At 36.2% G+C, this 17,650-nt stretch overlaps 1 protein-coding gene across 1 annotated transcript in view; it reads left to right on the forward strand.

The window, feature by feature from the left end:
* KIAA0825 (KIAA0825 ortholog) overlaps positions 1-17,650 on the forward strand; it is a 406,891-nt gene that overhangs the window by 22,418 nt on the left and 366,823 nt on the right. Inside the window, exon 2 of the mRNA XM_032335741.1 lies at positions 6,605-6,754. The gene's annotated coding sequence lies outside the window, so the exon portion shown is untranslated. The remainder of the gene's footprint in view (positions 1-6,604; positions 6,755-17,650) is intronic.

Below are 17,650 nucleotides of genomic sequence, written 5' to 3' on the forward strand. Positions count from 1 at the left end.
TTTCTTTCACCGTACAAAAGCTTTTTTTGATATAGTCCCAATAGTTTAATTTTGCTTTTGTTCCCCCTGCCTTAGGAGATACAGCCAGAGAAGTATTGCTAAGGCCAATGTCAAAGAAATCACTGCCTATGGTTTTTTTTTTTTTTTAGACGTTTTATGGTTTCAAGTCTCACATTTAGATCTTTAATCCATCTGGAGTTTATTTTTGTAGGTGGTGTTAGAAAGTGGTCCAGTTTCATTCTTTTACATGTTGCCCTCCAGTTTTCCCAGCACCATTTGTTGAAGAGACTGTCTTTTCTCTATTGTATATTCTTGCCTTCTTTGCCATAGATTAATTGGCCATATAATTGAGGGTATATTTCTGGGCTCTCTGTTCTGTTCTATTGATATATGTGTCTATATTTGTGCTAGTACCATACTGTTTTGATTATGGCTTTGTAATATACCTTGAAATCCGGAATTTTGCTATTTCTAGTTTTGTTCTTCTTTCTCAAGATTGCTTTGGCCACTCAGTCTTTTGTGGTCCCATACAAATTTTAGTATTATTTGTTCTAGTTCTGTGAAAAATGCTGTTAGTATTTTGATAGACCTTGCATTAAATCTGTAGGTCATTTTGAAAAGTATGGACATTTTAAGATTGTTAATCTTCTAATCCATAAGCATGTGATATCTTTTTCTTCAATTTCTTCATGTTTTATAATTTTCAGAGTACAGGTCTTTTACTTCCTTGGTTTTGGTATGTTTAGGTTTTTTGTTTTGTTTTGTTTTGCTTTTAGATTTTTGGTGGGATTATAAATGGAATGTAAATGTAATAGGTACGTTTATCTTAAATTTCTTTCTGCTACTTTATTATTAGTGTATACAAATGCATCTGATTTCTGAGTATTAATTTTATAACATCCTACTTCACGGAATTAATTTATTACTTCTAAGTTTTTTTGGAAGTGATTTCTGTCTTTTTAATTTCTTTCTTCTACCTTGCCTGCCTTCTTTTGTATTAAAGAAATCAAATGCACATTTTTATTTTTAGTATAACTTTACATTTTAATTAATTTCTTCATGTTTGCTCTAGACAATATAATGTACATCTTAATTTATCACAACCAACTTAATACCAACCAGTTCCTACCAACTTAATTTTGATAAAATATAGAAACTTTATTTCAATATAGTTCAATTCCTTCCTCATCTTTTCTGCTGTTATTGTCATATGTATTAACATATTCCATGTTATAAACTGAACAATGTATTGTTATAATTTTTAATGCAATCAGTGAAAATAAGTATAATACTTTTAGCTTTGTGGGGGTTTTTTTGGAAGTACTATGTCTAGCATGGTGATTGAACTCACAACCCTGAGACCAAGGGTCACATGGTCTACTAGCTGAGCCTCCCAGGCAATCTTTTATAGTAACCCACATATTTACCATTTTTGGACCTCTCCATTTCCTACTCTGCACTTAAATTAACATGTGGTGTCATTTTCTTTAAGCTAAAAAGTTTCCTTTAGTATTTAATACAGGTCTCCTAGCAACAAAGTCTCAGTCTTTATTTCATCTTTAGTTTTAAAAGTGATGGCTTTATTTCATCTTCGATTTAAAGGATATCTATTCTTGCTATAGAATATATAGTGGGCAGTTTTTTTTTCTGACCATTTAGAATTTCTCAATGACTGACTTCTGGCCTCCATTGTTTTATTGGTACTTTGTTGTATGGGATGAGTTAGTTTCGTAGCTTCTAAGATTTTCTGTTTGTCTTTGTAATTCAGTAGTTTGATTATGGTATGTCTAGATATTCATCTCTTTATAATTGTCCTACTTTGTGACTATCAAATTTCTTTGATAAGTAGATTAATTTGCTTCAAATTGGTATGTTTTTGTCCTTTATTTCTTCATGTATTTTTTCTATCCCTCTGTCTTCACTCCTGGGATACTCATTACATGTATGTACGTATGTATGTCAAACATTCAGAGGTAGTGACAGAGTTCAGGAGCAGGGAGGAGAGGGAAATGCAGGCTGCCCACTTAGCAGCCCACTTGGCAGGGAGCCCAATGCAGGGCCCTATCCCAGGACCTTGGGGAACATGACCTGAGCCGAAGGCAGACAGTTAACCAGCTGAACCACCCATCTTTTCTTCAGATTGGGTAATTTCTATTTATCTATTTTAGATTCACTGATTCTTTCATCAGTTTATCTTGAATCTGCTGTCATTCGCCTCTAGTCAGTTTTCTTTCTTTCTTTCTTTCTTTTTTGTTAAAGATTTATTTAATTTAGAGAGAGAGAGAGCATGAGTCAGGGAGGGAGAGTGGAAGAGGGAGAGGGAGATTATCTCAAGCAAACTTGAGCTTGGAAACTGATGCCACACAGAGCTTAATCCCATGACCCTGAGATTATGACCTGAGCAGAAATCAAGAATTGGATGCTTAACTGACAGAGCCACCCAAAGTTCCCCATCTCTAATGAATTTTCTGATTGTACTTTTCAACTTCAAAATTCCATTTGATTTTTTTTTAATTTGTTTCCTTGTGGATAACCTCTTTTATTTATTGTTTCTTGCTTTCATTCTTTAAGTAAGATCACCTTTGGTTCTTTGAATATATTGGTAATAACTGCTTTGAAGTCTTTGTTTAAATCTAACATTTAGGGACACTCAAATGGTTTCCCCTATTTCTTTGCATGTTTCATAATTTCTTTTTGAAAACTGGCTATTTTAGATCACCTATTGTAGGAACTCTGGGTTCTGATTTTTTTTTCCCCTCTTAAGGTTGTTGCTTTGTTCATTTATTTGTTTCTTGGTTTAGTAATTTGCCTTACTAAGTACAGTGACAGCTGTCTCCCTTGTGATGTGTGGCACAGATAAAATCTGTTTTTTTGTTTTCATTTGGGTTGGTTTTCGAGTTTTAATATTTTGGTTTGGGTTTTGCATTTAACTTTCTAGGACTTGCTCCTGTGTCTGTGTATCTTAAATTATGAACTGATTGTTGGACACTGCTTGTGTTTAAATACATAGAGTCATAAAGTATGACTGTCTGTCGTCTATCCATGGATCTCTGTAGAGAATGCATTTAAAGTTTACATAGTTTTCAGGTGTGTTCTGGCTTTCAGTCTCTGCTGACCTCTTTCACATTTGCTCTATGTATGTGATTATTTGGCCTCGGGAATATGTGAATAGCTTTGTTTCTCTCTGGTCTCCCTTGTACTTTCTCTCAACCTTAGCCAAGAATATGTCTGCCCCATTTATGACCATGACCTTGGACTAATGGAGCTGTTTGCTCTCCTTGCTTGCCAGTTTCTAAAATCATCACATCCTCTGAAACACTGTTAGACATGGGCATAACTTGCCCCTGAAGTTCAAGTTACCCCATCTTTGACCACAACAAAGATGTTTCCAGTCTTTTTTTTAATTTTTTTTTTTTAGATTTTATTAATTCATTTGACTGAGAGAGAGATGAAGAGCATAAGCAAGGAGAGCAGCACCCAGAGGAAGAGGGAGAAGCAGGCTCCCCGATGCTGGGCTTGATCCCAGGACCCTGGGTTCATGACCTGAGCTGAAGACAGACACTTAGCCAGCTGAGCCACCCAGAGTCCCAGATGTTTAGTCTTAATGATCTTCCCCATCCTGGAAGAACCTCCATACTGACTGAATTGTGGTTGATGGTGATGAGAGAGGCCAGACCAGAATGTGACAGTGTCCTAGTGTTCTTATCTAAAAATTACAGTCTTTCAAATAAACATGCTTCTTGAATTGTTATATCCCTTTGGTCAATTTCTAGAGCACTGGAATGATTGTATTTGTCAATTTTGTCTGGCTCTTTAGTTTCATTTTGGAAGAATATTTGCTGATTGTGCTCAGCCATAACTGGAAGTCCTATTTCTGGTTTTGTATTATGTATACATTTTTTTTCCTTTACTCCCTTACAGTGATGGAAAATTTACATGTTAATTGTGTTGTTTCTCTTTTTTTTTGGAGTAAATTTTGTTTTGAATTGATTTCCAGTGTGGGGGAAAAAAAGGTTTTTATCAGATGCCCAATGGTTCTTGACTGTACATTCCTGCTAGAAAAGAGAAATTCAAGCATGCTGGAAGTCAGCTAAAGACCTGAATGAGGCCAGCTTTTCTTTGGGGACATCCTTACCCATATGGCTTTTCCTCATTTTCTAGACTGTTAATTCATTTCTTCAGACACAGTACTTCTCCAATCTACTTATTTTTTTTCTCATAGTCATATATTTAGCTATGAACAAGTAAAAGACAAAGTACATAGCTGCTCCTACAAAAAGGTAAGAGAGGGAGATTCAGGATATTTTAGCTTCACTTCTCAGTCCCCACTTCTGTCAGGGGTATCAGGTCATTCCTTTGATTGCAGCACTCTCTGCACACCTTCTAGAGTTTGACTTTTCCTACTGTCTTTCTTCCATGAATGCTCTTACTCTATCATTTTCTGTAAATTTGTAGTAATGACTTTCTCAGTCTCTTCATCTCAATGGTTTACATCCTCTCCCCCAACCAACACATACCTTTATTATCTTTTAAGGCGGCCTCTTGGAGATGAGGGAAAATGCATGCTGATTGATCTTCCTAACCAAAAACATTGTCCATATTTTTTCAAAAATTTTTAACGTAAACTCTACCCCAGTGTGGGCCTCAAACTCAGGACCCCAGGATTAAGAGTCCCATGCTAAACTGATGGAGCCAGCCAGGCATGCCTTGTCCACATATTTTTAAACTGTTGCAATAGAATGCATACATGCTCTCTTGGGTCCTGTTTTCCCGTCACCATTTAAGCATTTTCTACATTGCCATAAGTCTTTATAATTATTGTTTGTAGTGGAATTTGAACACATTTTTAAAGAAGCAGTTTGTGGTGTTTTCATGATTACATGATTATATTTTAGTTACTACCTCCTTTTCTTTACCCTTTTCTGCATCCTGCCATCATGCCATTTACTTTTCCCTGGGTAACCAATGATAACAACATTGACAGTTTGTGAAGTAGGAAATCTTAATTTTTTTCCTTTGGTCAAGCTGATTGGCTGAAAGCTATCAAGAAGGGCAGTTTGACCTAGAACAGGCTGACATCATCATCAAAAAGGCAATTTCAGTTACTTATGGGTTTTCCAAGAAATCTTGTGATTTTGGCTATGAAATGCAGATGACATGTTATATCTCTTTAATGGCATCCTAGCTTGGCATCTCCATCTTAATTCTTAGGTGGAACTGAACCATTTCTCTCTTTAAAATTCCTGTTTCCCCTTTTGTTTAAATGCAGTTCCTAGAGTGGTTCTTTTGACTATGAGGGTGTTTGTTTCTGATGTAATAACAACTGGAAATCAGTTTGGGATAGTGGGTTTTAGTAACATTTACCCTTTTGCATATTAGTCACCAGAGAAAAGCAGAAAGTCTGAGGGCAGTCAGTAAATGTCAAAAGAAACATTTGGGAGCTTCTTCATAGCAGTTTTCTGGTCAGTGGAGGCCTAACCAAGAGATGAGTCTTATAGATTAAAGATAACAAAATAGTCTTTTCTATTAAGTAATTCATTTATTGTTTAACTTTTTTCCTTTAGTGAGGCAACATAAAAAATAAAAAGCATAGGTTTTCGAGCAAATAAGTAAAGCTGTTTGTGCATGATGTAAATTTAGAGAGAAAATACAAGAATAAGCGTTGGGCATATATCCTGGATAAGAACATCAGTATACAAAAATTATATAAATACCTATTTAAACAAAAAATGAAAATGCTTTTGCAAAGAGATAATGTTTACACTAATATCGACAATATGAAGTCCCTAGGAATATATCTGACATAACAAGAGAGATATGAAACTCCTGTGGGGAACATAGTAAAGCTTTATTGTGGGACAACAAGAATTCAGAAGTGAAATGATACACCATATACATGGCTTGCAAAACTCAACTTTGCAGATGCTCAGTTTAATCAGCACAGTCTCAAATTCCTGTCTCATTTGGTGGGGAAGGGGGAATACTTGACAATGGAGTCTAAATTTATCTGGAAAGACAAAAGGCCAGTGTACTTGGATGGAGGGAAAGACAAATAGATTGGCAAGAGTGGTCCATAGCTCCTCAGCATTGGTAACGTTACCTAGAGGCTTCTTAGAAATACAGAATCCCAGGCACCAGCCACGGATCAACTGAATTGGAATCTATTTTAATAAGATAATCCAGAAGAGTGAGAAAAAAAATGGATTTTAATAAACTATTCTGGAAATTAAACTGGTAACTAAACAGGAAGAAAGGAATTATATTGAAAGGTATTGCTTGTTTTATGCACTGCATCCATTCTTTATTCTATATAATTTACATTTACCGAGGAACATTTGAAAAATAGTGAAAACGGATGTTTTGAATGTACATTTTCCTAGGTGCCTCTCTTATTTCATGTGCCTATAATCTATGGATCTTCTTGTTAATAAGCTTTTCTTAGGTACCTCAACTTTAGCATGTCTTTATACATTTCCAGCAACTCTCAACTCCTGCCTGTATGTCAGAACTTAATGATAGTACTGCCACTACCAATGTAGAGAAGTATTTTGACTCTGTACCCTCCATTGTGACAGTGAGTAAGTTTTATTTAATTATTTTATAGGTATATTTTATATATGTTGGGGAAAAAAACTGAGCTGAAGATAATAAAGAAAAGGCAGCTCTTCTACTGACCACTTGGAAGGAAATAATTTCCCATTTATTTGGGATTAGAAGACCAGCTCATTCTCAGAGTCTTCTGAAACAAAATTAGGTAAGAAATGTTTTTCTTCATATTTTGAATAATTTGTTCTTTGCCTGCTCTGCCTCCTTGAAGGCTTCTCTATTTCTTTTCCTTTGGCCTCCAAAAGAAATACAGTTAGCATTTTCCTTGAGGAAGTTACCATGCCAGCCAGCTGTCAGCCTTATGATGTACCTGATCTCCCGTGTCAGGGGAAGCACAATTCAATTTTAAACTAAGTCTTCTGCACAACAGTGCAGCAAGGCTGCCAGCATCTCTTTTTATGTACCTTTCTTTGAAATCCTGCCTTCTACCCAAGCCAGTATAGTTTTATTTTTAAATCCTTTGTGTGAGATAAAACCACCACTAACTGACTTTACTTGTCTTTAGTTAAAAATCAATGAATCGAATGAAATAATCTGTAAGTATTTCTGCTCCTCTTTCTCATTTCTAGAAAATAAGGTACCCCTGCTTGTTTAACTTATGACTTGTCTAAACATGTTGAAAGCATTGACTCTAAGGCATAACATTCAGACTCTGAAAGGGAACTGTGACAAGTTCAGTCAGAAGGGAAAAGAGGAATAATTTATAAAAGGTGCTGCAGATAATGATGCCAGCCAGTTATTTTAAAATGCATCCATCTCACCTTTTAATGAATTAGATTTGTCAACAGCAAATGTTTTATGCACCACTTCTAATAAAAGTGGCATGCTTGGAATGAGGTGCTTTGAGGTTGGCTTCTTCAAAGCCTTAGGAGTATCTTCAATTCAAAGATATTTTTTAAATAATAGATATTAAAAAGTATATTTAAATAATATTAAGGTTGTGACACAAACACCAAATGACAAAATTCCAGAGTTTCAAAGCAGACACTGACATGCCATCACTATATTCACACAGAAACTGCTTTTTAAATTAGGAGTGCAACAGACTCATTTGGGGATTGTGTGTCAATTTACGTTTAAATTCTCTTGTTGTTTTGGTTGGTGTCACAACCTTAATGTCAGCTTTTCGAATAGGTTTCTACGTTTCCTTTGGTTTGGGGTCATTAAAAAATGCATATGATAAATCTAAGAGGCAGAAATAGGTCACACTGAAGTGGAATTCCTTGCTTCTCTGCTGTTGAAAAACAGATTATACCTGCCTCGTAAGTGGAAAAGTTAGCTCAGGCATTTTAGTAAAATTTTTTTTTCCAGGAATTTGATTCAGGCCAGTATAGACTGAAATGACAAAACATGAGCTATTGATATAATTCTGTTCACAATCTGTTCTTCTTGTACCTCTCATCCTAACCCATCCCATCTTGTTGTTTATCACCTCTCTAGATGTTGAAAATCACAATTCCCACGCTTAATGTTTTTTTCACTAAAAGTACCGGGTTAAGCTTTATGGTTATTTCATTTGAACAATCCTTTTTCAGTGTATGTGAGTATATGTAAAGCCTGCCTTAAAACTTCATGTGGCAGTCCTTTCTATAAAAGACTTCTATGCAGATTTTCTAGGGGAGAGGGCAAAATCTCATTTTTTTTTTAAGTAACTTGTTACAGAAAGTAAAATGTAAAGTAAAATCTGGTATGTTGTATTGTGTGTTAAAAAATTTTCTATTACCCCTCCGCCCATTAAAGGGGCAACCAGGAGCATTCTGCCCGGAAAGAGCAAAAGGAAAGAGAGAGGAGGAAAACAGTCATCTATTCACCCGCATTCCACTGTTTTCCTGGATTCTTAACTGTCAGAATCTCACAGCTCAGGTCTGCAATGTCTATGCTGAAGCTAGATTTTTGTTTTGTTTTGTTTTCTGTTTTTAAGATTTTATTTATTTATTTGACAGAGAGAATGAGACACAGAGAGAGAGAGAGAGAGCGAGCGAGCTGAGGGGAGAGGGAGAAGCAGGTTCCCTGCTGACCCTGGGATCATGACCTGAGTCGAAGGCAGATGCTTGGCCAACTGAGCACTCAGGCACCCCTATGCTGAACTAGTTTTGATTTAGAAAAATAAACATATTAGAATCTGTCCCATAGTTGTCTTTTTCATCACCTCAGTTAGAGATACGAAAGAGTAAAAGAGAAGCAAATTACCTATTGATCTTTTCTTGCTGACTCAAAGATACTGACCAACCTAAAATACCACTTAAGTCTCAACTCCTCCTTAATTGAACCACCAGGTTTTACCCTTCCTGGTTTTTAGCAGTGACTGAACAAACATTAATCTTTCTTTTCTAGTGTACTCCACTCCGTTAACTCTATTTTTTGAGCAGTTTTGAATTTTAGAAATTTTTAATAGTTTTCATTTAGGATAATACTATGGAATGTTATCTTTACTTCTAGTCCTAACTTTACTTTTCCTACCCACTGGGCCCTCCCATATCACGTCATTATTAAATCATCACAATTCTGACAAGTAATATTCTTTCTAAGCCCATCTTTAACAGTGAGAGGGAATTATGCTGCATCGTGTAGTGGTTTGAAATGTATACATTTGTGAAGGTTTGGGCTAAATCCTTTAAACTCATTGAAACTATACCAGTGCCCTTGTTTGAACATCCTCTCCCCCCCCCCCCCCCAGAATAACAAGTGGTCCTTTTTCTTTTTTAAGATTTTATTTTTAAGTAATCTCTACACCCTACACTGGGGCTCGAACTCACAACCCCAAGATCGAGAGTTGCATGCTCCACTAACGGAGCCAGCCACCCACCTGTGAACAAATTTTTAAAAAAACATGACTATTGTTCATACTAATACTAGTTCTGATTTGGATTTGATACGAATGAACAGTTTTAAACAAAAATGGCTGTTTCTAAATTCAGAGGAAGCTATTCAAATAAATGAATTAGAACTCACTGTATACCTACAATATAAAAAAGTTTTCTGGCAGAGAAACGAAATATTCTTTTTAAATATTATAGGCCAAGCCAGCTTCATGCAAATTCATTTAGAGCAGTTTCAGATTTATGTATTTAATAAAGCTAGGTAGTGGATCTAACTTATGTGCTTAATGTCCTTCGGTGAACAGTGATGGTCTAGTGACTGCCTGAGAAAGAATGATGAAATTTTATTTAGTGTTTCTGCTGTATCAGTCAGTTCTACAAATGACTTTCTAATGGGTTGCAGTATATGCTTTTAATAGTTTTCTGTAATATTTTTTGAATGCTTTCTATATGCCGGCAACTATTTTACATATTATCTATGGATTATCTCATGTAATCCTCATAACAACACTTTAATGACCTTGCTATTTTACAGGTGTAGTAGAGGCTCACAAGAAGGTTGTAAAACTAGTAAGTAGGGCAGCTCGAAGTCACACACCAGCAGGGTGACTCCAGAGCTTACATACTAAACCCTCACTACTCAAAATGTGGTCCTTGGGCCACAGGGACCCATTACCTGGGAACTTGTTAGAAATGGAAAATCTCAAGCTCCACCCCAGACCTATTGAAAATCTACATTTTTAATAAGATTTCTAGGTTATTGGTTCATTGCATTTGAGAGCATGATTCTAAACCACTATGCTCTCCTGCCCTTATATACGAATGAATTTTTTAAAAACTGATTTCTGTTTTTTTCTGCAGTGTAATGCTGAATTGTCATCTTTATACTATTTGGGGTATTCCTATCCTATATAAAGTATATTATAATGAAATCTGATAAGTATATATGAGCAGGGATCCTATGTAAACCCAAGTCACCTTAAAATCAATTGTGTAAAGAATAGGAGGAGCATCTGGGTGGCTCATTTGGTTAGGCGTGCTACTTTTGAGTTTGGCTCAGGTCATGATCCCACAGTTGTGAGGTAGAGACCCATGTCAGGCTTCAGCTGGGTGTGAAGCCTGCTTAAGATTCTCTTTCTCTGTCTCTTGGAAGAAAGAAAGAAAGAGAGAGACAGAGCGAAAGAGAAAGAAAAAAAAGCAAGCAGGGTGGGAAACCTTCCAGAGTGTAAACAGCAGGAAATCTTTCTCTCCACAAAGCAGCTAACTTCTTCAAGGGCTGAGACTTTCCTAAATTACTGTGTAGTACAGTGAGTACGAACTCTAGAGACTGGCTGCCTGTTTCAGCTCCTATTTCTAGTTTTTGGAACCTCAGGAAAGTTAAACAGCTCTCTGTACCTCAGCTTCATCACTGGGGAAATTAGGCCTACATGATACTTACTATACAGGATTACTGTCAATATGAAATGAGTAAGCCATGCAAAGGATCTAGAACAGAGTCTGATATGAGGCAAGTGAGTAAACGTTAGCTTCTATACCTTACTGTTGTTAGCTATCATTTCTATCTTAAAATAGAATCATATCTCATACTTCTTGGTTATCAATTGGTAAAAAATTAGCAAATATTCTTGTTAGCAGAACTCACCTCATAAAGGGGTATCTTTGCTGTTAAGAGTCCAAACCAAAAACTTCAGTATTTGTGTTTTTCTGAAAAATGTCTCACTGACTCATTTCCTGGCCTGTGAGTACTGCTAAATGCCATTTGATCGTGGTACTTAACCAGTTAAGTCCAGTGAAATCAATTCAAAATTATAATGAAATGTGTTAACATAATGAATTTTTAAATATATGTGTTTTTAAACTGAAAAAAGATAATGAGGATTATAAGCTCGTTTGGCTAGCCACTTGCATAATTAATACAGAAAAATTAAGTGGATAAAGAATGTTTATTTAAAGACTGAGTGCTCCAGTAGCTTCTTTGTTTCCTTCTGGGTGCATATAATTCTGAAATTAATCATTATAGTCTTTAGGGGAAGTACTCAGTTAACTTTTCAAGAGTATATCTAATGTGTGAAGTGAGATTGCATGTTCCTGGAAAGTAAGTGCTATTTTGAAAGCTTCTTTGTGAAAGGCACTGAGATAAAAATAGTTGGTGAAAAGAATGCCCTGAGAAACTCTAAATTGCCAATTCCAAGACCCACACGTAGAGAGTTCTCTTCACCAGGCCTGGGATGAGGCCCAGGTATTTGAATTTCTAACAGTGGGGAGGGTAGTTCTGCTTCAATTAGTCTTGAAGTAGACTTTGAGAAACACTGCACTAAAGACAAAGACATGAATTTGATGCAGTTTTTTTTCCATTTTCTTTATCTTCCTTGGTCTTTCTCCCTACTCTCTGTTAGTGGTCCCATGCCAGTTCCTGAAAAAAAAAATTTTTTTTTTACCCTTTCTCAAAAACATCTCTTCCAGATTTATTAGTCATGTCTTTGCAGATGGTTCTATATAATGATCACGGGGGTCTCTTAAGCCAAAATGCAGGTGCTTACATCAAGTTAGAGTCTGTGGGTGCATTAAAAAATAAAGAAGAAAAAAAAAGGAATATAGTAGAGTAGGAAATATCAAAGCTAGCATTAAGGGTAAGCAATGTTTCATGAAACTTTCAAGATAGGTGTGTACACACATACATGAGATTAGAATGCACTTTTTAACCATGGGTCATAGTCTAAAAATTTTGAAAGATACTTTTTGAATTCTGGGCCGTTGAACTTCAGTGTGACATTAGGAGCTATATGTTTTCTCATGCATTCCCCTTATATATTGCCTCCATCTCTATCCCAGACATTTCCATTTGTATAATACACTCAAAATCATCTGTGTAAAACTGCATTTGCCATGCCGTCCTATCACCATTTAATTCCTATATTTAAAAAAAAAAAATCTATTCGTAACTGTCATCCAGACAAAACTTTCAGAATTTCCTTTGTAATAATTAGCTCTTTTTACGTAAACTGTCATGTAGCCTCATCTCACTACCCTGTTCTGTCCTTAGGCCCTAACCAACAAAAAAGTTTACGGGGACTGAACTAATAACCCACTCCTCAGCTAGCTTCTGTAAGGCTAGCGTGGACATGCACTGAATGATATCTCTAACAGCCTCAGCAAGACTGTTAGGAGCCTCTGACCACAAGCATGCCCTGCTCTGTGTGATGCCCATCTCGCTTTCTTAGCCACTGTCATAATTGGTCTTTTCCTCCACTGAGTTTTACTGCCCAGGAAGACCCCTCACCTTGGTTTCACTCTTTGCCAGCTTCTTTTTTTTTTTTTAATTTTTTATTTTTTATAAATATATATTTTTATCCCCAGGGGTACAGGTCTGTGAATCACCAGGTTTACAGGTTTACTTCACAGCACTCACCAAAGCACATACCCTCCCCAATGTCCATAATCCCACCCCCTTCTCCCAACTCCCCTCCCCCCAGCAACCCTCACTTTGTTTTGTGAGATTAAGAGTCACTTATGGTTTGTCTCCCTCCAAATCCCATCTTGTTTCATTGATTCTTCTTCTACCCACTTAAGCCCCCATGTTGCATCACCACTTCCTCATATCAGGGAGATCATATGATAGTTGTCTTTCTCTGCTTGACTTATTTCGCTAAGCATGATACGCTCTAGTTCCATCCACGTTGTCGCAAATGGCAAGATTTCATTTCTTTTGATGGCTGCATAGTATTCCATTGTGTATATATACCACATCTTCTGGATCCATTCATCTGTTCATGGACATCTAGGTTCTTTCCATAGTTTGGCTATTGTGGACATTGCTGCTATAAACATTTGGGTGCACGTGCCCCTTTGGATCACTACGTTTGTATCTTTAGGGTAAATACCCAGTAGTGCAGTTGCTGGGTCATAGGGCAGTTCTATTTTCAACATTTTGAGGTACCTCCATGCTGTTTTCCAGAGTGGCTACACCAGCTTGCATTCTTTGCCAGCTTCTAATGACACATCCACAAGTTACCTTTCTCTTAGGGTGCTTTATAATGTTCAAAGTATCCTATTTGGTTTCTCTGATCACCTGGGTTTAAAATCAAAGCTTATTTACATCTGGGATTTGTAACACCTGCCTGGTTTTCTTTCAGCTATAATTGCCTTTTTCATTCAATAATCCCTAGCTATGTATATTCTGGAAAGTCATTTCAAAAGCCATCTTCTTTACTTGTGGCTCATCCTCTTCCTATTCTTCATCACCTTCATGTGGATTAATTCACTGTCCTGATTGATCTTCCTACCTCTGTTATCTCAAACCTTCTTAACACTCCGTTTGAAAATCATTTTTACAACATTAGTTGGTATTGCCTTAGTAAAACAAACACAAAAACCAAAAACTCTGACTTACTGTTTTGAATAGGATAAAATTCAAATATTTTCTTTCTAGGGGGAAAAAAGGCTTTAGCATACCTCTTCAGTTTTTTGTTTGTCTGTTTTAAATAATCCATAGCATACCTCTTCAGTTTTTTTGTTTGTTTTAAATAAGCTCTAAGCCCAACATTATGCTTGAATCCATAACCTTGAGATCAAGAGTTGCATGCTGTATGGACTGAGCCAGCTGAGTGCCCCATATGTCTTCAGTTTTCTCTTTCACTATTTTTATCCATGAGTTTTCTGCTCTGCCTCCCGCAAATAATCCCATTTATGTTCTAGAGATGTTCTCATCATTTTCCTTACCATGGCCTGCCGTTGGTGGTGGTTCATAAACCTGGAGCTGGTAGCTGTGGCAGGGGTTTAAGAGTGGGATCCCGATGCATACAAAGAAATCTCAAGATGGAGGTGTAATTGTATACTGGTATTAAGCAACTTAGTAAGAGCCCAGTTGTGAAGAGGAGAGACATAAGCAGGAGCCAAACTCATTCACTTCTCAAGTTACTATCCGGCCGAGGCTACCCATGTCCTTTCTTCACTACTTGTTGGATCATTCCCAGAATAGCAGAGGGCTTGAACCTATGTAGAGTGAGAGATTAAATGTCTTCAACTGTAGGGCCTGTAAAGCTATGAATTTTGTAGATCACTGGGCTCCTCCCTTTAGGAACGCTTTCCTCTTCCTTTTTCTGGGTGGCTTGCCGTCTCGATTTCCTCTGCCTTGAAGGAAGTTCCCATTGCAGGATTCTAGGTCATTCGTTACTTGTACCACTCAGTGGATACTAAATTAGTTGAGGTCTTATAGTATTTTTTGTATTTTTTATATTTGTTTTTGCCTTTTGTGTAAAAATTAAGACATGTTTATTATACTAAGTTCAAATAAATATAGGAAGTTATTAAGAGTAAAAATTTCCTTTTTTCGTGTGCCATTTTAGTTCACTGCCCACAGATTAGCACTAATAGTTTGTTAAATTTCCTTCCTGATATTTTGGGTTGGTTTGTTTGTTTCAAAAATATTTTACTGTGTCATGGTGTGTATATAGTTCTATAACCTATTTTTTTAAATGAAATAATACAGCTGTCTGGTAATATTTTCATATCATGCCAAAGAGGGCTGGATTACCATTTTTATGTATACATGAGGTCCATTTTATTTATATTATATTTTTATTTGAAATATCATGTATTCTGATATCATATCATATATCCAGTTTGCCCCAAATAGTATCATTTTCTGCCTTTTGTCATATTTCATCCGGCTTAGCATTCCTCTCAGATTTATCATTTTTTAATTTTTATTTTTTAAAGATTTTATTTATTTGAGAGAGAGAACGGGAGTGAGCAACAGCGGGGGAAGAGAGAAGGGGAAGCAGACTTCTTGCTGAGGAGGGACCCTGATGAGGGGCTCGATCCCAGGACCCTGGGATCATGACTTGAACCAAAGACAGACGGTTAGCCAATGAGCCACCCAGGTGCCCCTCAGATTTTTCATTTTTGAATGAAGTCTTACTTAATAATTGCATGTCATTAAACCAAGCTTAGGTTTAGGAAGACCTTCATTTTGTACTTCTACATTCTGACATCATATCATATTTGATATGCCGGTGTAATAAACAGAATTCTTACTTTAACATATGGTTAAATTGGCAATACCCCATTTCCCTTTTCCAGATCCATTCCGGAAGTAATAATAGCTAACACATCTTTTTCAAGGGCAGCAGGAGGGTGTTTGTTGATAAAGTGAGTGTGGTCTGGCATGAGCACTTAGTACAGCTAACTTTTCCAGGTCTTGGGTGATGCTGGTGGCATTCAGTGTATTCAATGCTGCTCTGCTACCTCTGCTCACCACTTAACATGTCAGCCACTTGTGCTATGCCCATGCCCTTGCCTTTGGCCTGCACAATGTTTCTCAGCCTTTGTTCAGTCTTGCCATAGAATAAATGCAGTCTAAACTCTATTACTATGATACATATGTATATATATATGTGTATATATATATATGTATATATATGTATATATGTATGATATATCTGATATACATATCATGTATTGTAAATCTACAACTACTTGTTTATTGTTGGGTAACACACACACAAAGCATTGAATTTCCTTTGACTTGCTGAAATGAATTAATGTGTAACTCACACAGTGGGGCTATAATAACATCATTGATCACATGAAAATAAGATGTCTATCTGTTGAAGAATCAACATCTCTTGCACAGTCATATTTTAAGATTGTGCCCGAAAAAGCTACCTTTAATACTTAGGTGCAAAAGGTACATTTGTGTACCACTCTGTGAAACTTTACTTTTCACTTAGATCGGTGGCTGTTCTAAATTAATTTCTCTCATTTACAATTATGAGTTTTCTTATTCATATATAAAAGGTGAATCAAAAGCCGTTAATGTATTGGCTCCATTAATAGAACTTTTCAGCAGTTAGATAGTGCCAGTTTTACATCAGTATCCTTGGATACTTCTAATGAAAAAGGAATTAATTCCAATAATGGTTCAAGTTTCATGTCTAATTCATGGAATCAGTGTAAAACATTTAAAAGTTTATTTTGTAAAAGATTAACTACTTGGCATTATTATGGATACTATTATAAATTGAATTCCAAACTGCAATATGATAAATTTTTTAGTCTTGGTGATATTAAAAATATCTTGTGATGGAACATAACGTCATAAAAATTTTTAAATAGAACCTGTGAAGAGAATTCACTTGAAATATGTTGTGATGACATGATAATTTGTAATTACATCCCCCAAATCTGCAAAATCTACCAATCTAACTAGGAGATGTGCTTGTCAAAAAGTATAAATGTTTATATGAACATAAGATTTATATGTACATAAGATTTATGTACATAAGATAACCAGCCTTAACTTTTTATGATTAGACTGCTTTTGAAGAAAACAGAAATAAATTAAGCATGGTAATATATACTTTTTCTTTTTTTTCGATTTTAGAAATGCTTGAAACGTTAAAGAATTACTGTACTTTAAAATTGACTTTAAGTACCTATTATGATATTAAATATTCTTTTTTTTCTTAGGATTTTATTTATTTATTTATTTGAGAGAGAGAGAGCATGAGATAGTGTGCAGAGACAGTGTGCACAGGCAGGGGAAAGGGCAGAGGAAGAGGGAGAAGCAGACTCCCCATTGAGTAGGAAGCCCCACATGGGGCTCCATCTCGGGACCTTGGGATCATGACCTGAGCCAAAGACAGACACTTAACCAACTGAGCCACTCAGGTGCCCAGTATTAAATACTCTTGTAAAATTATTCTCAATTTTTTTGTGTGTTAATGTCTTCAAAATCGGTTAGAAATCTTTAATGAAAGTGTTGAACAAATGGTGGGAAAAAAAAAATCATTTTATGTGAAGCATTTAGGGAATTGTTGAAAACAAAGCTCACATATAGGAAGACCTTGAACTGTATCCCCATGAAATTAAAGGAGAAACTGAACAAATTAAATGATGAGAACTCAAATGATGTACAAGATTTATTTATTTTTCTTTTATTTTTTATTTTTTTTTAAAGATTTTTATTTGTTCATTTGACAGAGAGAGACACAGTGAGAGTGGTAACACAAGCATGGGGAGTGGGAGAGGAAGGAGCAGGCTTCCTGCTGAGCAAGGAGCCCAATGCGGGCCTCGATCCCAGGACTCTGGGATCATGACCTGAGCCAAAGGCTGAGGCTTAACAACTGAGCCACCCAAGTGCCCCATGTACAAGATTTAGTTGTAGAATTCCATAATTGTGTTTTGAAATACATAGACTTATGAGAAAAATCTCTTCATGGAAC

The sequence above is a fragment of the Mustela erminea genome, chromosome 3 (genome assembly GCF_009829155.1).
Source record: "Mustela erminea isolate mMusErm1 chromosome 3, mMusErm1.Pri, whole genome shotgun sequence".
Classification (NCBI taxonomy): Eukaryota; Metazoa; Chordata; class Mammalia; order Carnivora; family Mustelidae; genus Mustela; species Mustela erminea.